Source organism: Mesoplodon mirus (genome assembly GCF_964341445.2).
Source record: "Mesoplodon mirus genome assembly, chromosome: 1".
Taxonomy (NCBI): domain Eukaryota; kingdom Metazoa; phylum Chordata; class Mammalia; order Artiodactyla; family Ziphiidae; genus Mesoplodon; species Mesoplodon mirus.
Genome location: NC_138976.1, coordinates 90,495,001 through 90,517,779, shown reverse-complemented (window position 1 = coordinate 90,517,779; position 22,779 = coordinate 90,495,001). Strand labels below are relative to the sequence as shown.

At 37.9% G+C, this 22,779-nt stretch overlaps 2 long non-coding RNA genes across 2 annotated transcripts in view; one reads left to right on the top strand and one right to left on the bottom strand.

The window, feature by feature from the left end:
• LOC309803804 overlaps positions 1–17,911 on the top strand; it is a 24,687-nt gene extending 6,776 nt beyond the window's left edge. The window contains exons 2-3 of the long non-coding RNA XR_014293998.1: positions 2,928–3,003; positions 17,805–17,911. This is a non-coding gene — a long non-coding RNA (uncharacterized lncRNA). The remainder of the gene's footprint in view (positions 1–2,927; positions 3,004–17,804) is intronic.
• Positions 15,886–22,779, bottom strand: LOC309803809. Its single transcript, XR_014294000.1, has 2 exons — positions 22,648–22,779; positions 15,886–16,785 (listed from the first exon to the last, which is right to left on the bottom strand). It is a non-coding gene; the product is annotated as an uncharacterized lncRNA (long non-coding RNA).

Here is a 22,779-nt window from a genome sequence, read left to right as displayed (position 1 = left end):
GATTAATCATGGAGAAGAGTGAATTTATGCTGTTTTTAAAAATATGGCAGATCAGATTTTCTGCCTAATTATATAAGTAGATTTATCTTTAAAAAATACACATTATTTTAAAGACTTATTGGCTGTAAAATAAGTTAAGGGTATTTCAAAGGGCTTCTCTCCAAAGAAAAGTGAGAAGTAGCAAAACACAGAAAGTCGAGGGTAACAAATGTCAATATATACATTGCGATAGGGTGAACTAAGCCTTAGGCTAGCAACAATGTGGACGAGCTGACCCTTAGATACTTACAACTAAGCTGGAATCTTCAAAAAGTTCAACTATTTATAAGTAAAAAGAGTTCTTAAAATTAATAATCAAGTGTTTTAATTGATATCAGAAGAGTAAAACAATAAACCCTGAGAACATAGAAAAATAGATAATAAATACATGAGCAGAACTTAATAAAACAGAAAAAAGTATAAAATTGAGGTGATTTAGTAAGTCAAAAGAATATTCTTTGAAAAGATTTCAAAAACACACTTTGATTAAGCAAAACAAAAACATAAGTAAATAATATACAGAAAGAATCAGGACAATGTTATAGCAGAGAGTACAAACAGAGAATATATAAAATGCCAGTAAATTTGAACTTTTCTGTAAAGTGGACAATTTCCTAGCTCCTAAAGTTTACCAAAACTGACACAAGAGGAAATCTATAGCTGGAGTTCTTTCACCAGTAAAGGAATTATGTCAATAGTTTACAATCTTTCACCAAGAAAATACCAGACCCAGCCAGATCATTTGGGAGGTCAATTCTATCGAACTTCTATTAAACAGATAACATTAATATTAACAAAGAAAAACTTCTAGAGAAAGCGAAGGAAGAATGCTCCTTTATTCATCTTATGAAGTCTATATAATCCTAATACTGAAAATAGATTAGGACTGTAAGGAAAAAGAAATTTACAGGTCAAATTTACTTGTAAATATAAAAGCAAAAATTTTAAACTATGATATTAGCTACCCAAGTTCACTAGAGTAAGAAAAAGCATGAGCAAGTTAGGTCATCCAATGAATGAAAAGGTAGTTTAAAGTCAAGAATATATATCAATAGATTGAAATTACCACATTTTATTTCTTTCATCTGTCTCTTTAAAAAATTGATAAGTACTTATATTGATCTCTCTTGTACTAGGCACTGTGCTAAGTCACTTACATATTTACTCCTTTAAACCTTCTATCATCCCTGTGGGAAAGTTCTATTTTGCTTCCATTTTGTAGCTAAGACTCTAACCCCCAGGAAAGTGAAGCAACATTTGTAAGTTTTTGTGGATGGTCAGTGATGGGACCAGTACAGGAACATCCAAAGTCTGTGCTCGGGAACAGTGCCACATGTTCACACTCACATTACAGATGAAAGGAAAGGAACCATGCACTTACCATATAGATTAAATCTCACATTACAGGTTAAAGGAAAGGAACCATGCACTTACCATATAGATTAAATCTCACATTACAGGTTAAAGGAAAGGAACCATGCACTTACATTATAGATTAATACCCCCATAACAGGTTAAAGGAAAAAGAAACATGTGCTTCTCTCAAAAGTTGTTAACAAAGCATATCCATTTCTTAATATATTTCCCCATTTCTTTTGCTTGTTTTCTGACCTTTGTAGTGCATTTTGCCATGAGGCAAATTTTATTTCTTATATAATTAAATGTATCCTTTTTTCTTTGTATCTTAGAAAGGTATTCGTCATGAATACTTTATTTCATGTCTCCCAGGTTTCTGATACTTTTACAGTTTCATTATTTTTTTAACTTTTAGCTAGTTGCTGTATCTAGAATTTAGTAATGATAGCCATATTTTCCCACTTGTGTTGAATAATTTTTGCTACTGATCCAAAATGTGAATTTTATTTTAATCTCAATTCCCTTATGCTCTTGCATTTAATTTTAAGATGCTTCCTGTTCCACTGGTTGTTTTGTCTATCTAAAACAAAATGCTACCTTAATTATAATGTAATTATAATGTAATAAATGTAATTAGTAAACATAATATGAAATATAATAAATAGCATATATAAAATAACAAAATATAATTTACCATATAACAAGGTCCAAGGAGAGCCAAACTATACAATCACTTGAAATAGCCCCCAAAAGATAGTTTATAAAATTCAATATTCATTTGTAATTTAAAAGAAAGAGTAAAATAGGGATTGATGAATGCTTCCAAAATAAGAAGAAATTATATGTCTAAAAGAGAAAGAGGTAAATGATAAACTTTAGTAACACTGGCAATAAACGCAGGACAAGATGAGGATGCCTGATATAATGTTAAAGAAAAAGTATTATGTAACATTGTTTTTGCAGCACTGATGAGTTCAGTGAAAAGAGAATCTCATAGAAATGAGTATCTCGTTCTTCTTAATGTCTGTACACTTGTCCATTGCACGAACATAACAGCTTATTTAGCCAATATGTTACTGATCTGCATCTGGATTTCTAGGTTTTCGTGGAATTTTATTATGCACAATTGTTTCAAACACTAGGACTTCCTCTCATGTTTATATCTTTTGAAAGAAACAATATCTCCACAGATGATTTATCTGTGCTGGCTGCTAGCTGACTTTGGGTACTTCTCAGTTCTTCCCTTTACCTTCCTTGTCAATATGAAAATGGAAGGCAAGAAGGTCTCCTGTTCAGAGACTGTAAAGATAGATCCTGGTGATAAAGTCTTGGTGGTAAAGGCTAAAAGTATCAACCCAGAACAAACGTTTTTCCAGCTGTAACTATGTGTGATTCCCTTGGCTTGATTCCGTAGAGGATGTAAGACAACACTGTAGAATCTGCGTCAAAGTGCTTCCAGTAGGATGGGCTAAGTCAAGTATGGTGGCATATGTAATTCAAGACAAAATATAATGTCTCCTTTTCTCTCCTAGCAAAACTTGGTGGAGTGAATGTAGAAGTCACTGTATGCTTTGAATTAAAGGAACACAATAAATCTTGTTTTGGAAGGTAAGTATTCTGGTCTCTTTGTGGAGATGAATTGGAAATTGTCTAGAAGAAGGAAAATGAGGTTAACCAAAGTTAAACTCATAAATAATTGAGCATTAATTAAATAAGTGTGGTCTATGTTTGTCTTTGATCATAATTTCTCCCAATTTATAGACCTCTTTGATACTTGATGAATCCTTGTCAAAGATGCACTTAACAATGATTATTACTTGTGTATTAGGTTTTGCCTGGGCCCTGAAGAAACTACCCTAAATTACCAGCTATGATTGTCACTTGATTTCCTCACAGAGAACACTCAGAACTCCTTGTCTTAAGTGGCTTGGAATGTGAAACTAGTTAGTCTCTTAGATATTGTTAGAGGACCCTAGAGAGCCCATTGGTGAAAGTTTGGAAAACATTGGGCTTCTTAAAATTGATTCTTGTAGTGCTTTAGGAAAGATCACTGAACCAAAAGGATAACGGTGTTTCTGGTTCTGTTGTTAGCATTCTCCATAGAAACATTGCTGAAGCTTCTGGACTCAATTTCCTTCCCCATGTGTGAATGTCACTGAAAATATCCAACTCCATTCTATCCCCATATAACTTCAGAAACTAAGCAAAATGAGGACTCAAAATTCATTTCAAATAATGAAATGAATATATAACGTAGAAGGGAACTGGAAAAATACCTGGTTTAAATTCTGGAAAGTACCAACTATACAATTCTGGATAAGTTGCTTACTCTTGCTTAGTCTAATTTAATGCCCATCTCACAGGATGTTATGATGATTAGTTTAATATCTTCGTATAACACACAGTGTTACGCAATTTCTTCTTGTTTTTCTTGAGTAAATTCATATCCTTAAGCAACTCACTGTAAACAATAGTTACTTACTTGCTTAAATTACTCTTATCTTCTATTATCACCTGAACTGTGTCCTGCTCAAGTTAATATGTGGAAGTCTTAACCCCCAATACCTCGTAATCTGACTGTATTTGGAGATAAGGCCCTTAAATAGGTAACTGAGGTCAAATGAGGTCAAACGGGTGGGCTCTAATTCAGTATGACTGGTGTCCTTATAAAAAGAAAATATTAGGACACAGACATGAACAGAGAGAAGACCATGTGAAGACAAAAGGAAAACATGGCATCTACAAACCAAGAAGAGATACCTCAGAAGAAATCAATCCTGTTGACACCTTATCTCAGATTTCTAGCCTCTACACCCGTGAGTGAGTAAATTTCTGTTGTTTAACCTCCTCAGTCTCTGGTCCTTTGTCATGGCAGCTCTAGGAAACTAATACAACTTTTTATGGCCTCCTTGTCTCAAGTTGAAAGTTCAATATTTGGCATCACAGCTAAGAAACAAAAATATCATCTACATTCCTTGTTGTAGTCTTTCTTCCCCATTCTCATTGCTAGTAATTTTCATATTTGGGTCTGTTTTCTGTATCTTGTAAACAGAGCGTTATGCTCATTTCTAGTCTTACTGCTAATATACAATAAATGTGCAGATACCGAATAGATTTTGGAGAAGTGCAACATATAGTTGGTACATGTGTGAAATGTGTGTATTCATATATTTTATACTTTTTCTCTATTTTCTTCCTTTGGTGTGAGCTAAGATTCTCTGCTTTTGTGACTAGCGCTCCTGAATACTAATCCCTGGATTTAATTCACCAAAAATTGTCAAAAATAATAATAATCTGGGGAAAGAGAGAGTGATAGAGGGAGAAGAACAATCAGGCAAGGGCAGTACTGTGAATTATTAGGGTCTTATTAATAACATTATGTTAGTCTAGAGGAAATGACCGTAAGTATCATCAGTGAGCCCAGTTGGTCTTTACTGACTGCTAGACACATCCCTGAGTTCTGTTCTTAGTCTCCAACTGTATGATGACTACTGTCTGGAAGTATTATCTGAACAACTAAAGTCACTTAATGGAAAAGGAATATGTCTTTAGAGAAGCAACAATAATTTTTCTATCTGATTAAAAAGCAATGTTGACTGTCTGGAAACCTCAGTCATATTTGTAAGCAGAAAAGCATTGGCTATTAAAAGTGGATGATGTAAAGAGATGAGCAGAAACTTTGGCGATAGGTATACCTGGATTTAATTCTCACTTCTACCACTTGGCAGCTGGATGGCCTTAGGCAAGTTTCATACCTCCCTGAAATTCACTTAATTCAGTCTGTAAAGTGGCATAATAACTTATTATAGCATCCTTTTAGGAATTTTAAATCAGTTATTGAAATAAAAGTACACACTATATAGACAAGTATGGATTCCTCAATAGGTGTTGGACCTTTCATTTCTCCAGTATCCCACCCCCATGAAATAAAGAAAAATACTTTTTAAAATTTATGAGTATTTCATTGTTCTAAAGTTAAAGCCATAAAAATAAAAATAATCAAATGGCCTACTATCATACCATTAGAAGAACAAAAAAAATAGGTGTTCATGAGAGTTCAAATTAGAATACAAGTTTTCATTAGGCACCTGTTTATGTATGCTATTCTGCTCTTTACAATAAATAATTAAATTTAAAAGACTTATTTCCTCACTTTTAAGACTTTATTAAATAGTTTACAAATTACATATCGACCTATGCTAAAGTTTATACCGACCCATGCTAATGAATTCAGTACAGAAAACAAAAAACACTGCACTCAAGCAAACTATATATATATATATATATATATATATATATATATATATATATATATATATATATATATATATATTACTTAAATGCATTTATATCCTACCGTGTCTCATAAAGCATTGTGGTAACTCACCGGAATACAGACAATCAAATATAACTGCAAAACCACTTAATATAAATAGGGCCAAGGATACATAGACAGAAGATGAAGAAAAGATGAGGGAAATGTGAACAGGAGGAAGTGTAGTTAATCGATTTGTATGTTTTGACCTTAATATTCTCTGTGTGGGGACTTCCCTGGTGGCACAGTGGTTGGGAATCCACCTGCCAGTGCAGGGGACATGGGTTCGAGCCCTGGTCCGGGAAGATCCCACATGCCGCGGAGCATCTAAGCCCGTGTGCCACAACTACTGAGCCTGTGCTCTAGGGCCCATGAGCCACAACTACTGAAGCCCGTGTGCCACAACTACTGAAGCCCCAGTGCCTAGAGCCCGTGCTCCGCAACAAGAGATGCCACAGCAATGAGGAGCCCGCACACCACAACGAAGAGTAGCCCCCGCTCGCCCCAACTAGAGACAGCCTGTGTGCAGCAACAAAGACCCAACACAGCCAAAAATAAATAATAAATTTATTTTTAAAAAAAGATTCTCTGTGGATAAAACAACATGTAAATAATTGGTTACAAAGCCACATTATTTGAAGATGCCAGACTGCACATTAACAGTCTGACACAAAAGGACAGCACAGGAAAACTATTCAAAGGTAAAGATTTTTAAATCTTTGCAGTTTGATCCTTTTAGAGCAAGTATAATGAGCTCGACACACATTTCAACACTCAACATTTTAATCACATGTTCAAAGTATGTCTCAGAGTCATTGGAAATAGCTGTTGTCTCTGTCCCTGATATCCAAAACTGATCTGTGATGTGTAAAACTCAGGAGGTATTGATATCCACTTTTTGGCATCTGAACAGGAAACAAAGTTGTTTTGCAGTGATAATAAAGAATGAAGTAAATGCAAAAGGTTACAAAAGACAAAGTACTGAGGGAATGTATTAACAAAACGAGTCAAACTAAATTCTGGTGAACTGGGGCCTACGATTGTACACACTCCATGGAAATACCCCAGCCTAAATACTGGCATAGGAGGAAGGGTACTGCGAAGCCCATCACAGTATAACCCTTTAAAATGTCCCTTTCAAGGTTGGCTCCACTCAACACTGAGTACAGGAAATCTTCCCATCAGGCAGAAACACTGGCTGCCCAATGATTGACCAAGAAATTAACACACTAATGAATAAATGATGCTAATTTATTTCTATCCCTGACAATGGAAAACAGCACACACTCTGTGTCAATGGTATGTCCTCTTTCCCACTTTTCTGAATGGTAAATTATGTTTTTCCCTTCATTGCTTTATATCATGTGTGGCAGGCATGATGGGAAATGGCTATCAATGGTTCTGTTATTGATTTCTACCTTCATTTCACTGTGGCTAAACAAGATACTTTGTATGATTTCAATTTCTTAAAAATGTATTGGTACTTGTATTGTGGCCTAACATATGGTCTTTCCTGGAGAATGTTCCATGTGTACTTGAGAAAAATGTGTATTCTGCTGTTGTTGAGTGGAGTGATCTATATATGGCTGTTAGGTTTAGTTGATTAAATGTGTTATTCAGTCCCCCTACCTCTCTACTGATCTTCTGTCTAGATGTGTTTTCCATTATTGAAAGCAAGGTATTGATCTCCACCTATTATTTTAGAACTATCTATTTCTTCCTTCAATTCTGTCAATGTTTGCTTCACATATTTGGGGGTTGTTTGGTACATATATGTTTATAGTTGTTATATCTTCTTGATAGATTGAACTTGTTATCAACATATGGTGGCCTCCTTTTCCTCTTGTGATAGTTTTTGATTTAAAGTTTATTTTGTGTGATAGTAACATAGACATCCCAGATCTATCTTCCTTCCTTCCTTCCTTCCTTCCTTCCTTCCTTCCTTCCTTTCTTTTTCTGTCTCTCTTTCCTTCTTTTTTGTTACTATTTGCATGGGATATTTTATTCTATGCTTTAACTTTCAAGCAACTTGTGTCTTTTGAAATCAAGTGAGGTTTTTGCGGACAGCATATACTTGGATTATGGTTGTTTTGAAAGTCCATTCTGCCAATGTTTATCTTTTTATTGGAGAGCTTAATCCACTTACTTTTTCAAAAATTACTGATGAGGAAGAACTTAATTCTGTCTGTTTCCTGCTTGTTTTCTGTATGTCTTATGCATTTTTTGCCCCTCATTTACTCCATTACTGACTTCTGTGCTTAGCCGATTTTCTTGTGGTGAACTCTTGATTCCCTTTTCATTTCTTTTTGCATATAGTCTATTGATATTTTCTTTGTGGTTCTCAAGAAGATTACATTTACCATTCTAAAGTTAAAACAATATAATTTCAATTGAAACCAACTTCAGTAGCACACAGAAACTCTGTTCCTCTACAGTTCCATTCCTCCTCTTTACATTATTGTTGTCACAAATTACACCTTTATACTTTGTGAGCCCAATAACATGGATTTATGATTATTTTATGCATTTGTTTTTTCAATCATGTAAGAAATAAAAAGTAGAGTTACAAGCCAATAACACAATACTGGCTTTAGTATTTGCCCATGTATTTATCTTTACTGGAGATTTCTATTTTATACAGCTTCGAGTTGCTGTCTAGTGTCCTTTCATTTCAACCTGAAGGTTCAATTTAGCATTTCTCCTAGGGCAGTGGTAGGAAGTCGTAAAACAAACGCCCTCAGCCTTTGTTCATCTGGGAATGCATTAATTTCTCCCTAAGTTTTGAAACCAGTTTGGACAAATGTAGAATTCTTGGTGGACAGTTTTTTTCTTTCAGCACTTTAAAAATGTCTGGCCTCTTGCTTCCGTGGTTTCATATAGGAAATTAGCTCTAATCTTTCTGAGGATCCCTGCTTTGTAACAAATTTCTTTTTTCTTTCTCCTTTGGGAGAAAAGATTCTTTCTGTGTCTTTTGGCTTCTGAGAGTTTGATTGTACTGTTTCTTGCTGTGGGGTTCTTTGAGTTTCTCTTAGTCCTGAAATCAGCCAAAGATTTATAGCAACCAAACACATACTGAACCAGGGAAGAGGCAATTTGAAAATGGCAGGAAAGCTTTGTGTCATTTTTACTTGCCCTTGCTCCATCCACTGTTAGTGTAGTGATGTTCTTAAAGTGGTGGAGTCTTAATGCAGTGATAGTCTTAAAGTAGCAGCAGACCATTCCTAGTATGGGACCCTCAATCCTGCTTCAGGAGGGAGCAGAAGAGACCATACTGTCAGATTATTATGTGTATCTGTTCTAACCTGTCTGGGAGCTACCTGAAGGACTGACACAAGATGCTTATCTCTGCCTTAGCTAACTTGGAACACAGTCTGGAAAAGCAGCAGTCATTGCTCAAAAAAAGTGCAAGGTGAACTAACAAAGCACAGATGGCTGGGGCAGAAGACTGTGCATTGAAATACAATAGACCACAGAAGATGCAGGAGCCAAAGTTGGGGGAGATTCTTTGGGAAATTAGAACCTACCAAAAGTACACATGTGTCCAGAGAAATTAAGAAAGCCACATGCATACTCAAGATAAGATGCATGTTCTGAAAACACCAGAGGAGTCTCTAAGCTTTGACCATGGGCTGAGCCCTGAACTCAATGCAGGTCAGCTAAATGTTGAAGGAGTGATCCAGCAATCTGCACAATGGGCAGAGGTGTGTGGTTTTGAGTGTGCATGTGGATGTGCTTGTGTATATTTGTTTTTGTTTGTTTTAGGTGCAGGAATTCAAGGAAATCTCTGTCAAAACATTAGCTAAACATGAACTAAAGGAACAGAGACTTCAGTGCGTACATACAATAAGGAAAACAGTCATTGCAAAAATAGTTTGGAAAGGTCCCTAAACAAACAGACTACTACAGCCTTCAACAATCAAAAGCCCAGAAAACCCTGGGAAAGTGGGAGAATCTGAGTTCCATAGATACCACATTATAATATTTGAAAGACAAATTTTCAACCAAAAAAATCACAAGGTATACAAAGACATGGAAAAGTATGGTCCATTTAAGAAAACAAATTAATTGATGAAACCGTCCCTAAGGAAGCCCAGACATTTCTCCATTGCATATTCTTGCCTCCTTTGTCATAGATTCATTGACCATAAGTGCATGGGTTTCTTTCTGGGCTCTCTATTCTGTTCCAGTAATCGATGTTTTGTGCCAGTACCATACTCTTTTGATTACTGTAGGTTTGTAGCACAGTCTGAAGCCAGGGAGCATGATTCCTCCAGTTGTGTTCTTCTTTCTCAAGACTGTTTTAACTATTCAGGATCTTTTGTGTTTCCATACAAAGTTTAAAATTATTTGTTCTAGGTCTGTGGAAAATGCCCTTGATGTGTTGATACAGACTGCATTGAATCCGTAGATTTCCTTGGGTATGATGGTCATTTTAACAATATTAATTCTTCCAATCTGTGACCATGGTATATCTTTCCAGCTGTTTGTGTCATCTTTAATTTCTTGTATCAGTGTCGTATAGTTCCCTGGGTACAGGTCTCTTACCTCCTTAGGCAGATTGATTCTTATGTATTTTATTCTTTTTTACGTGATTGTAAATGGGATTGTTTCCTTAATTTCTCTTTCTGATAGTTCACTGTTAGTGTATAGAAATACAATAGATTTCTATATATAAATTTTGTATCCTGCAAATTTACCAAGTTCATTTTTGAGCTCTAATAATTTTTTGATGGTGTCTTCCAGATTTTCTATGTATCATGCCATCTGCAAACAGTGACAGTTTTACTTTTTCCTTCCCATTTTGGAGTCCTTTTATTTATTTACTTTTTCTTGTCTGATTGCTGTGGCTAGGACTTCCAAAACTACCTTCAATAAAAGTGGTGAGAGTGGGCATCCTTGTCTTGTTCTGGATCTTAGGGGAAATGCTTTCAGCTTTTCACCACTGAGTATGTTAGCTATGGGCTTTTCATATATGGCCTTTATTATGTTGAGGTATGTTCCCTCTATGCCCACTTTCTGGAGAGTTTTTACCATGAATGGATATTGAATTTTTTTCAAAAGCTTTTTCTGCATCTCTTGAGATGATCATATGGTTTTTAGTGTTCAATTTGTTACTGTGATGATGAGAGACCTAAGACAGCTACAGAGGCTAAGTGACCTTTCCTTCCCTGAATGGGTAGGTATCCTTGTTCTGCCTTCTAATTGAGTTAGTATCTGAGTAAAGAACTGCCAGGTGTCATTTAGTTCACAATACACTGCTGTGGCAATATAGAAATGAATTTGCCTAAATCCTTTGGCTTTTCTAAATTATAGTAAATGAATATACTGAATGAATACTTCAACTTAAGGAAATGTTCTTAAAAATATATTAATGTAGGCACTTCAGTGGAGAATTGAAAGCAAAACAAATAACTCAGGTAAAGGGTTGAAATTAAGGTACACTCAGTTGTATCCAGTTTCCTTTTGTAAATCTCTCTTTTTAATTAGAGTGGACAGTCACTGGAGAATATCTGACTTGGGGCTAAGGAAATCTAAGCCTTCTTGGCCACACTGTATTCTCTTATGTCGTTTAATAAAGACACCAGTTGGGTTGCTGAAAAAGTAGTGGGAAAAATCAATCTCTCACATCCAAAGGGCGGCTCTTGAAAATATGTGGATTGTTGTAGTCATTTTGCTCTTCTGGCCTCAGAAGTTCTAATCTTAACCTTAGCCCCTCATGCAGAGAGACTTTTTAAACCAATTCCCACATTACTCATTATGTGACTGTTGAATAAGAGAAACCCAGCTCTTTTCTTATGCTTTCAACCAGTTATCTTCTTCAAAAATCTGTTTGGATTGTTATACCTTAATCTTGCCTGGCAAGGGACTTATGGGAAGGTTCTTATTGTTTGAAAGTTTGGTGCCAGTATCTGCAAAGAAAGAAGAAAGTAAAGAAGGAAAGGTGTGTTTATCAAACATCCCAATAGTGAAGGTGTGTGAAAGCAACTTTTGAAAAAGTGAATCTGTCAGAGTTTAGCCGTATTATTACATTTTATTTTATTCATTGAAAATAAATAATTATCAATGAATCCTTTCTAGATTTTCTAGTTTCCCAAAGTTCCCTGTATTCACATTCTAAGCTGAAAATTGGTATTTTAAGTCACTGCTCTCCACCTTATATTATTTATAATCATTCCTCATGACCTCTTCCTTCAAAGAAACGTGATCCTGAGAAGTGTCCTTTGTTTGTCTTTGTGGAATAAGTGATGGGGATGCATCCTGGAGACCTGTGAGATGTTTAAATTGTGGCCTAATGAAACTAGGATGGAGAGTTCTGGAAAGATCTGGAAAGATGGCTGGTAGAGTGTGGCCAGATGTGGGAGAAGAGAGACGTACAGAGAGAGGGAGAGGAAATTTTCAGAGGGAGAAAATTAAACAAATAATTCAATAAGTTTTGTTGTGTGGTGTGGGATGCAAGCCTTTCTCTCCCCCTTTCCTTCACAATCTCTTTGTTAAAGACTGTGTTTTTCATTAGTTTTACTAAGATAGGATTTGCCATTTTCTTTGGATACTGAGAATGGACCCATGGAAACAGTTACATTTGGGTTATCTCTGACTATCTTTAATGAAGAACATAAATATCGGCCACACTATCTATGCACATGCTATCACCATGCCTTTTTTGTTCTCTGTTCATATATCTAAGTCCTCTTCTTTGAGGTCAATCTCAAATCTCATCTGAAATGTACATTTATTGATAGATTCAACCCATAATGAACTGTCCCTTCTTTGTCCTCCTTATGCTCTGATTATCTATAAAAACTCATTTTTGAACTTAGAAACTGTCCAATATGATATATTAGTTATTTCATCAGCATCTGTTATATCCTCAACACAGTTATAAGCTTTTGTGGGGCTGGGACCATACATTCTGTAATTTTTCTCAGTACTTGCACTTACTTTGATAAAAAGTGCATTCATTCATCTAAACATCATTTATTGAGTGTTAATTAAATGTCTCAAGTCAGTAAATATTGTTGGAATAAATGCATGCATGAATGAGGGAGTATGCAATAGGTAGCCTAATGTACCGCCCAATGTGAAAAAACCAAAAACATAAACACAAAAGCAAGCCAAAAAGTGGACCAGGACTTTCTGTAAAATATCCTGCTTTTTGTTGGATGAGGCCATGAAAATCAAGATGCTCCTGAAAGGTCTTAAGAGCTGACCAAGAATAGTAAACAATTGAAATTCTCTCAGGCTTATTCAACCCTATCACTGGACACATTTATACCTCTCAGGAATGTTATTAAAAGAAGAGATTAATAAACCTTTTATAGATGAGTTGATAAATCTCTAAATATTTAAATCTTCATTTCCTCCTAGGTTTCTCTATTTTGGGTTTCCAAAAGATTTCAGTAAACCACAGGATAATTAAAAATTTAGACATTATCTTTCTTACCTTCATGTTTTTTTATGGCAAACACCGTTTTATTTTCTCCATAGTGCCGCCCAATTTCCACCAGTACAGTTCTTAAGTGAATTTTGCTCTGGATGGTGGGATATATAAGATGTAAATTAATTGTTTGTATATGTTTTAGAATTCTTCAAAAGGGCCTGGCCATGGAAATGCATTGAATATTACTTAAATAAGTAAAGTAACTTCCTCAGAATTATTATTCTATTCTGGTTAGGATACTCTCTGCTCTGGTTTGTTAAAATTTCCCTCTAGAGTGGTTTTAATTTTGTTTCTGATAGGGTCCTAGGATTTATTGCCACACCCATCCTGCATCTGTTTTTCTTTGAATTACTCTCCTTGCAGTTTCTGATTCCTACAGGGCCTTACAGGTTAGTGACAAGCTGGCCATCACAACTCTGGGAAGGACAGGCCTACTTTTCAGAGGTGTTGATGTTTTCTGTACCTGAAGGTTTTCAAGAGATATCAATCTTCCTCACCACCTCCCTTGGCCCTCGTAATGGACTAAGCAGTTCCTCATGAAATTTCTGTAGGATATCTGTACTAACTTCTCAATATTGTTCCATCCTGAGTCTAAATTCCCTGCCTCAAGGTAATGTTAGATTTCTAGCTCCAGCCCCTATTTACATAAGGCCTATACTAAGGAACGGAACCCATACACATCAGTCTGCTCTTATTTCTCTGGATTTAATTTCTCTGTTACTTTCTGAAACATGCAGGTGTTCCTTTCTTTCTTTTAATCTCAGCTATGTGCTTTTAACTTTTTCAAAATTGACCCAGAATTTACATGTGTCTCCAGTAAGAGTACATTAAATTGAGCTTAGTCTGCTCTTCTACTGGCATATTTGAGATCCAAATAATTTGCTACTTAACTGGATTCAGTTACCTGTATTTGCAGGCACCTAAAACTCACCATGTTCCAAATTTCCCCCTTTATTGTTAGTAATTTTCTTGGGAATCTGGATAACATTAGACGGAATAAAGTTAGTGAGTGGCCCAGGAATGCCTGAAATTTTGTTTGTCAGAGTGGCCAGGGAAAGTTAAGCAAAGAAGACAACCAAATGAAAAACAGAATCACATTATTATGGCTGAGACAAGATTCCATGCCGAGCTCTCTGTGGAGCTGGGTTGGGTCATAACTTATGCCAGAGCTCTAGGAGGGGTTGACACCATCTCATGCCAAGCTCTCAGTTCTGGGCTAATGTCATCTCTGGTCCACTCTTTGGAGTGGAAACTTTGGAGGAATGGCCAATGTGTTCCACGGTGTAGGAAGAGGGAAATTGTGAATGTTACTTTCTAAATTGTGGAGGAACTAACCACTGTAAATGTGCCTTGAACTATGGTGTTTGATTTGACCAGTCAGATCAATGGCTTTCCCCTTGAATGAAATGCTGCTACGTATATGAGCGGAAAAACAAAACTGGTGTAAGGACTAGATAGCTAGTGGGAAGCAGCCGCATAGCACAGGGAGATCAGCTCTGTGCTTTGTGACCACCTAGAGGGGTGAGATAGGGAGGGTGGGAGGGAGGGAGATCCAAGAGGGAAGAGATATGGGGACATATGTATATGTATAACTGATTTACTTTGTTATAAAGCAGAAACTAACACACCATTGTAAAGCAATTATACTCCAATAAAGATGTTTAAAAAAAAAAAAACTAGTATAAGGAGATGGAGAGACTGGGAGTCTTATTTTCCCAGCAATTAACTTTTCCTCGACCATGACCTTCCCTTTGAGTCTCCTAGACCTTGGGGATGATCGCAACCCCTTGGGTTGGGTGTTGGCAACCCCATCTTCACTAGAACCTCTATAGTTAACTTTGATTTTTCCCACTCCGTCTATCCATGCCATGTATGCAGTCAGACATTTGATCTTGGACTTTTACTGACAAAATATCCTTGAATATAACCATTTCTTTTCACTCCCACTGCTACTGCTTTTGTCACTGCCTTAACTAGGGCTTTATCTTTAAGTCCTTTATATAAATATATAAATAAAATATACAAATAAATAAAATATAATATTAATTCTGATGATTTTAAAGTCTTTTCTTGATAAAGACTTTTCCTGATAAAGATACACAATATCTTATATAAATATTGTTGTATTATCTGTTCCTTTCTTAGAATTTTAGTCATATGATTCTATCTCTTGGTATGTCTAGAACTTTTTGATTGAATGCTGACTATTTTATTTGGCTTTTTTAATTTTTCTCAGTGGAAATGTTGTTTTGCTTCAAAATATTTTACTCTACCTGGAAGTAGCAAATCTTCAAATTACAATTTTTTAAATGCTTTCAAATATCAATACTATAGGTGTCACAAAATCTAGAAAAATGACATTTGAAAATTAACTACTGCCAGATGTGTCTCTATAAAACTTTTTCCCCACTCTTGTAGCTATATATTCTTTAACTGCCTCCTCATATGACAGTTTATGTGTTTTAGAAATAAAATTTTAAGAAATAAACTTTGTAGTTTATAGACATAGATTTCTTTTAACATGGTTGATTAGAGGTTGCTTTTAGTTATTAATAGTTTAGAAAAGTTTATTTCAACATCACAATTTATTATTGATAATGTCACATTAATTTTCATTGTTAACTTTGAGAAAACCTCTATGGATTACTTCCTCATAAATATTTACTATTATAAATGCATTACTGATTTCAGTACTGCTATAGGATTGTGCATTACAGGAATTCTGATAAAATACTCATTCACACCATTCCATTACACATATTATTGATGGGGTATATTCTTTTATTTATTTATTTATTTATTTTTGACTGTGTTGTGTCTTCGTTGCTGTGTGCAGGCTTTCTCTAGTTGCAGCGACTGGGGGATACTCTTTGTTGCGGTGTGCAGGCTTCTTATTGCGGTGGCTTCTCTTGTTGGAGAGCACGGGCTCTAGGCACGCAAGCTTCAGTAGTTGTGGCTCGCAGGCTTAGTAGTTGTGGCTCACGGGCTCTAGAGAGCAGGCTCCATAGTTGTGGCACACGGTCTTAGTTGCTCCGTGGCATGTGGGATCTTCCCGGACCAGGGCTCAAGCCCGTGTCCCCTGCATTGGCAGGTGGCTTCCTAACCACTGTGCCATCCGGGAAGCCCCTGGAGTATATTGGGTTTTTTTTTTTTTTTTTTTGCAGTATGCTGGACTCTCACTGTTGTGGCCTCTCCCCGTTGCGGGGCACAGGCTCCGGACATGCAGGATCAGTGGCCATGGCTCACGGGCCTAGCCACTACGCGGCATTTGGGATCTTCCTGGACCGGGGCACGAACCCGTGTCCCCTGCATCAGCAGGCAGACTCTCAACCACTGCACCACCAGGGAAGCCCTGGAGTATATTCTTGACAGAAGGAAATTTCCGTTTTGACTAAGCATTGAAGAAACCTGAATATTTGACTTATCTTTCACATGCCTGATGATTGAAATAATTTTCCACAGAATAACTTCTGGTTTTATACTTTTCAGTTCTTTTTTTCTTCTTCAAATGCACATGCTTTGAGAGCTGTGAAGTGCAAGACATGGCTATATTGTAAGGTGGTTTTTGTCCTTACGCTTCTGTGTCTTGTGCTAATTAAGTCAGTAGAGTAGTCAGTAAGAGTACTGGAAGTTATTCCTGTAATGGGATATTATATAGTCAATTACATATGGTGGTGTCTGAAAATCACATAATAGCCTCACTTAAAACATCTCCTTAGCCAGATTTCAAAAAAGCCTATGACCAATCCAATATGATCCAACATAGCGGACTATGATAGAAGGAAAATTGGCAAAGAAATAGACGCTGGTCTTACCTGATGGAAGTTAAAATATCTCACTTTTGACAATTTTGCAAAGACCTATAATTACATGAACTAATTTCTAGGGTTCTTCGTAGGACCTAAAAAGGAACCCATAGAGTTGTGGAACAACAATAGAAGCTACTGTGATGAGAAGCCCCGGCACCACAACAAAGAGTAGCCCCCGCTCGCCGCAACTAGAGAAAGCCTGCACGCAGCACTGAAGACCCAATACAGCCAAAATAAAAATAAATAAATAAAAATAAATAAATTTATCTTTTAAAAAGTAATACTCAGGTTTGAATCATGAGAAATTTGATGAGGAGAAATTAGCTAATGTTTTCAGAACTTTTAAAATATCAAACTCAGTCTCTTAAGATTTTAGCATTATATACAACATCGGTTACTTATTAGTGGTTTGGGAAGGCCAATTTAAAATTTTCTCATCTTACTGTATTGAAATTCATGGCCCTAATGTTTTCCACGTTGACTATATGAATGATGAAGAAAAGTCAATCATGTATTTCATTTCCAACTGGACAGAAAACAATATTTTAGAAAGTGTTTGGACTACTGACTTTTGATTTCTTCTAAGGCAAATGGATAGGTAATTTTTATTCCCTGATTAGGAGAAAAATGGTGGAAGAGGGCAGGGTTAAGAATTAAGATTTCAAGAGCATGAGAGGTAGATGGCCAACCAGAGTTCCTAAGGTTCGGTGCCTGTAACTGTTGCCGCCGCTTATGCCTGCTAAAGCACTGGTACGCCTGCTGCGCTCGTGTTTGCTACCTCTAGAAACATTCTTGCCAGTAGTGGCGGCAGCGGGACTCAATTACCCCCTTTTTTCACTCTCTCCAGAAGCTCCAGATGGCGTCTTACGTGGGCAACGTGGCTGACAGCACAGAACCGACGAAACGTATGCTTTCCTTCCAAGGGTTAGCTGAGTTGGCACATCGAGAATATCCGGCAGGAGATTTTGAGACAGCTGAGAGACACTGCATGCAGCTCTGGAGACAAGAGCCAGGCAATACTGGTGTACTTTTATTACTTTCATCTATACACTTCCAGTGTTGAAGGCTGGACAGATCTGCCCACTTTAGTACTCTGGCAATTAAACAGAACCCTCTTCTGGCAGAAGCCTATTCGAATTTGGGGAATGTGTACAAGGAAAGAGGGCAGTTGCAGGAAGCAACTGAGCATTACCAGCATGCATTGCATCTCAAACCAGATTTCATTGATGGTTATATTAACCTGGCAGCCGCATTGGTAGCAGCAGGCGACATGGAAGGGGCAGTATAAGCTTACGTCTCTGCTCTTCAGTACAATCCTGATTTGTACTGTGTTGGCAGTGACCTGGGGAACCTGCTCGAAGCCCTGGGTGGCTTGGAAGAAGCCAAGGCATGTTATTTGAAAACAATTGAGACACAACCGAACTTTGCAGTAGTTTGGAGTAATCTTGGCTGTGTTTTCAATGCGCAAGGGGAGATTTGGCTTGCAATTCATCACTTTGAAAAGGCTGTCACCCTTGACCCCAATTTTCTGGATGCTTATATCAATTTAGGAAATGTCTTCAAAGAGGCACGGATTTTTGACAGAGCTGTGGCAGATTACCTTCATGCCCTAAGCTTGAGTCCAAATCATGCAGTGGTACATGGCAACCTGGCTTGTGTATACTATGCAAGGCCTGATGGATCTGGCAATAGACACCTACAGGCGAGCTATTGAATTGCAACCACATTTCCCTGATGCTTACTGCAACCTAGGAAACGCTCTCAAAGAGAAGGGCAGTGTTGCTGAAGCAGAAGATTGTTATCATACAGCTCTCCGGCTGTGTCCCACCCATGCAGACTCTCTGAATAACCTAGCCAATATCAAAGGAGAACAGGGAAACAGTGAAGAGGCAGTTCGCTTGTATCGTAAAGCCCAGACTTTGCTGATGCCCATTCAAATTTAGCAAGTGTATTGAAGCAGCAGGGAAAACTGCACGAAACTCTGATGCATTATAAGGAGGCTATTCGAATCAGTCCTACCTTTGCTGATGCCTACTGTGATATGGGAAACACCCTACGGGAGATGCAGGATGTTCAGGGAGCCTTGCAGTGTTATACTCGTGCCGTTCAGATCAGCCCTGCATTTGCGGATGCCCACAGCAATCTGGCTTCCATTAACCATGATTCGGGGAATATTCCAGAAGCAATAGCTTCTTATTGCACTGTTCTGAAGCTTCAACCTGATTTTCCTGACGCTTATTGTAATTTGGCTCATTGTCTGCGGGTTGTCTGTGATTGGACAGACTATGATGAGCAAATGAAGAAGTTGGTCAGCATTGTGGCTGACCAGTTGTAGAAGAATAGGTTGCCTTCTGTGCAGCCTCATCATAGTATTCTCTATCCTCTTTCTCATGGCTTCAGGAAGGCTATTGCTGAGAGACATGGGAACCTCTGCTTGGCTAATATAAGTGTCCTTCATAAACCACCGTATGAACATCCAAAAGACTTGAAGCTCAGTGATGGTCGACTGCGTGTAGGATACGTGAGTTCTGACTTTGGGAATCATCCTACTTCTCATCTTATGCAGTCTATTCCAGGCATGCACAATCCTGATAAATTTGAGATATTCTGTTATGCCCTGAGCCCACATGATGGCACAAACTTCCGAGCGAAGGTGATGGCAGAAGCCAATCATTTCATTGATCTTTCTCAGATTCCATGCAATGGGAAAGCAGCTGATCGCATCCATCAAGATGGTATACACATCCTTGTAAATATGAATGGTTATACCGGGGTGCTCGAAATGAACTCTTTGCTCTCAGGCCAGCTCCTATTCAGGCAATGTGGCTGGGGTACCCTGGGACTAGTGGCGCACTTTTCATGGATTATATCATCACTGATCAGGAAACTTCACCTGCTGAAGTTGCTGAGCAGTATTCTGAGAAACTGGCTTATATGCCCCATACTTTCTTTATTGGTGATCATGCTAATATGTTCCCTCACCTGGAGAAAAAAGCCGTCATCGATTTTAAGTCCAATGGGCACATTTATGACAATCGGATTGTGCTGAATGGCATCGACCTCCAAGCATTTCTTGATAGTCTATCAGATGTGCAAATAGTCAAGATGAAATGTCCTGATGGAGAAGACAACGCAGACAGCAGTAATACAACTCTTAATATGTCTGTCATTCCTATGAATACTGTTTCAGAAGCGGTTATTGAAATGATTAACAGAGGACAAATTCAGATTACAGTTAATGGATTCAGTATTAGCAATGGGCTGGCAACTACCCTGATCAACAATAAGGCTGCCACTGGAGAGGAGGTTCCCCGTACCATTATTGTAACCACACGTTCTCAGTACGGGTTACCGGAAGATGCCATTGTGTACTGTAACTTTAATCAGTTATACAAAATTGACCCATCTACTTTGCAGATGTGGGCAAATATTCTGAAGCGTGTTCCCAATAGTGTACTGTGGCTGTTGCGTTTTCCAGCAGCAGGAGAAGCTAATATTCAACAGTACGCACAAAATATGGGCCTTCCCCCGAACCGTATCATTTTTTCCCCTGTTGCTCCTAAAGAGGAACATGTTCGGAGAGGCCAGCTGGCTGATGTCTGCTTGGACACTCCACTCTGTAATGGACACACCACAGGGATGGACGTCCTTTGGGCAGGGACCCCCATGGTGACTATGCCAGGAGAGACTCTTGCTTCCCGAGTTGCAGCTTCCCAGCTCACTTGTTTAGGCTGCCTTGAGCTGATTGCTAAAAATAGACAAGAATATGAAGAGATAGCTGTGAAACTGGGAACTGATGTAGAATACCTGAAGAAAATTCGTGGCAAAGTCTGGAAGCAGAGAACATCTAGCCCTCTGTTCAACACCAAACAATACACGATGGAACTAGAGCGGCTCTATCTACAGATGTGGGAGCATTATGCAGCTGGCAACAAACCTGATCACATGATTAAGCTTGTTGAAGTCACTGAGTCGGCCTAAATAATGACTGTGTGCCCAGGAGAATTACCCCTGTAGCTGAGCCTCAACCTTCTGGGGGAAAGGGAACTACTTTTTCAATATCATGTTGCAGATGGGTGACACACAATGATAAGAAATAGCACAGCCAGACTTGCTTCCTGCATGATCATGACAGGGAGAGACACAAGAGATGGGAAACTGCTGTTCCACAAGGAGATTCCATCGAATTTTGCCGCAGCCAGGTGTCTGGAAGGTCTGGAAGGTAAGTCTGGAAGGTCTGATCTCCCTTGGTCTTCCAGGGGATGGATGGTTAGTGTGGAAGGGAGATGGAGATTGCCCAGCCGTTTTGTGATTATCATGGATTGATTGAGTCTTCTGAATTATTTTTTTTCGTTCTATTTTGGGTATTGGAGCTTTTAAAAATGTTTGGTTTCAGGTATTTTTATTCATGTGAAGTGTATATGATTCTCTTGAGATCAGGTGTTAAGCTGAAATATTCCTTGTTTTAGTTTCTGAGCTCTACAGATAAATGGGGACTTTGCTGGTGTAGTCTTTTTATAGGTTTTATAAACCGCTTGAGCCTATATCAGTCATTTTAGTGTCTGACATAACGTTTGGAACTCTCAGTGCTTTTTTGGTTTGTAGATGATGGCTTCAATTCTTTTTCTGGTCCGTTTCCTTCTTCCCTTCCCCCCACTGTAAAAATTCTCCTGTAACTTGGCTAACAAAAAACCAAGTCTGATTCAAAACCTCCCAGAGTGTTTCTCTTAAACACATCATCTGGTGCCAAATGAAGATTCTTAGGAGTGCTTATTAATTATGAAGGGCACAGTTGTGGTACTGTCACTGATGATAATAATAATGGATTTTTGGCCTAGAGTTTTGTCCTATTTCACCAGTGTTTTACTGTTGACTGCCCCTCTATGCTGCTTCCAAAAGTGATAGTGTGTGATAAGATGTTTACTTTCATTTCTAAAGTTTGTTTTTTTTTAGGTGAGTCCTGTTCTTCCTTTTTCTTTCAGCAGAAATGAAATTCCAGGTAAGTATAAGTATTCAAATATTTGATCAGTAATTCACAGTTATCTCCAGTACATTAAATAACTTTCATCAAAAAACATGTTATAGGTAAAAAGCTCTGAAGGACCAGCTATGTATATGATAATTATGTTTCAGGCCTTCTAGGGTATTATATATAATAACTTGTCTTCTGGTCGTGGTCTTGAAGTCTTTATGGATTCAGCCTCAGTAGTAGCGAACTGCACTGCTACTTGGTTTGGAGTACAAATTAGACTTTAACCCTCCTGGAGGTTGAGTTTTTGGTATTGAAAACCATAGGAATGAAATTATTGTATTTCAACAAAGGATCAAGGGCTTGAGGCTTAAACAAGCCAACATATGTGTGGGAAGCAGTCAGCCTTGAGAGCACCTTTGGACATGCCAGGCATGCCGCTGCTGCTCAAAGGGACTGTCCCTACTTGTTCCCCTCCTTGTTCCATTCCATGGGAGATAAATCACCAGGGCCCAGAAATCAGAAAGAATGTAAAATGAGACAAGCAAAGCTGTCTCCCCCCTGCACATGCAGGTTATTTTGGATGATTCTGGGTTTATGGGTTTTCTCCCAGGGAAGTTAACCTTGAGCCGAGACAGTCATTAGATAATGTAAACCACCGTCTGGCAACCTTCCCTTTTCTAGTCTATATAATCTGCACCTGTAGCATAATGAAACTTACCTTGCAACCATCAGTTGTCTTGGTCCTTCTGACCCCATTCGTTGGTGCTACTTCAGTTCCTTACCCCGTCCCTTCTGACCCTGGGCGGTGAAATCCTCTTTCTGAGGCTGGTCCATGGCAAGTGGCGCCCGA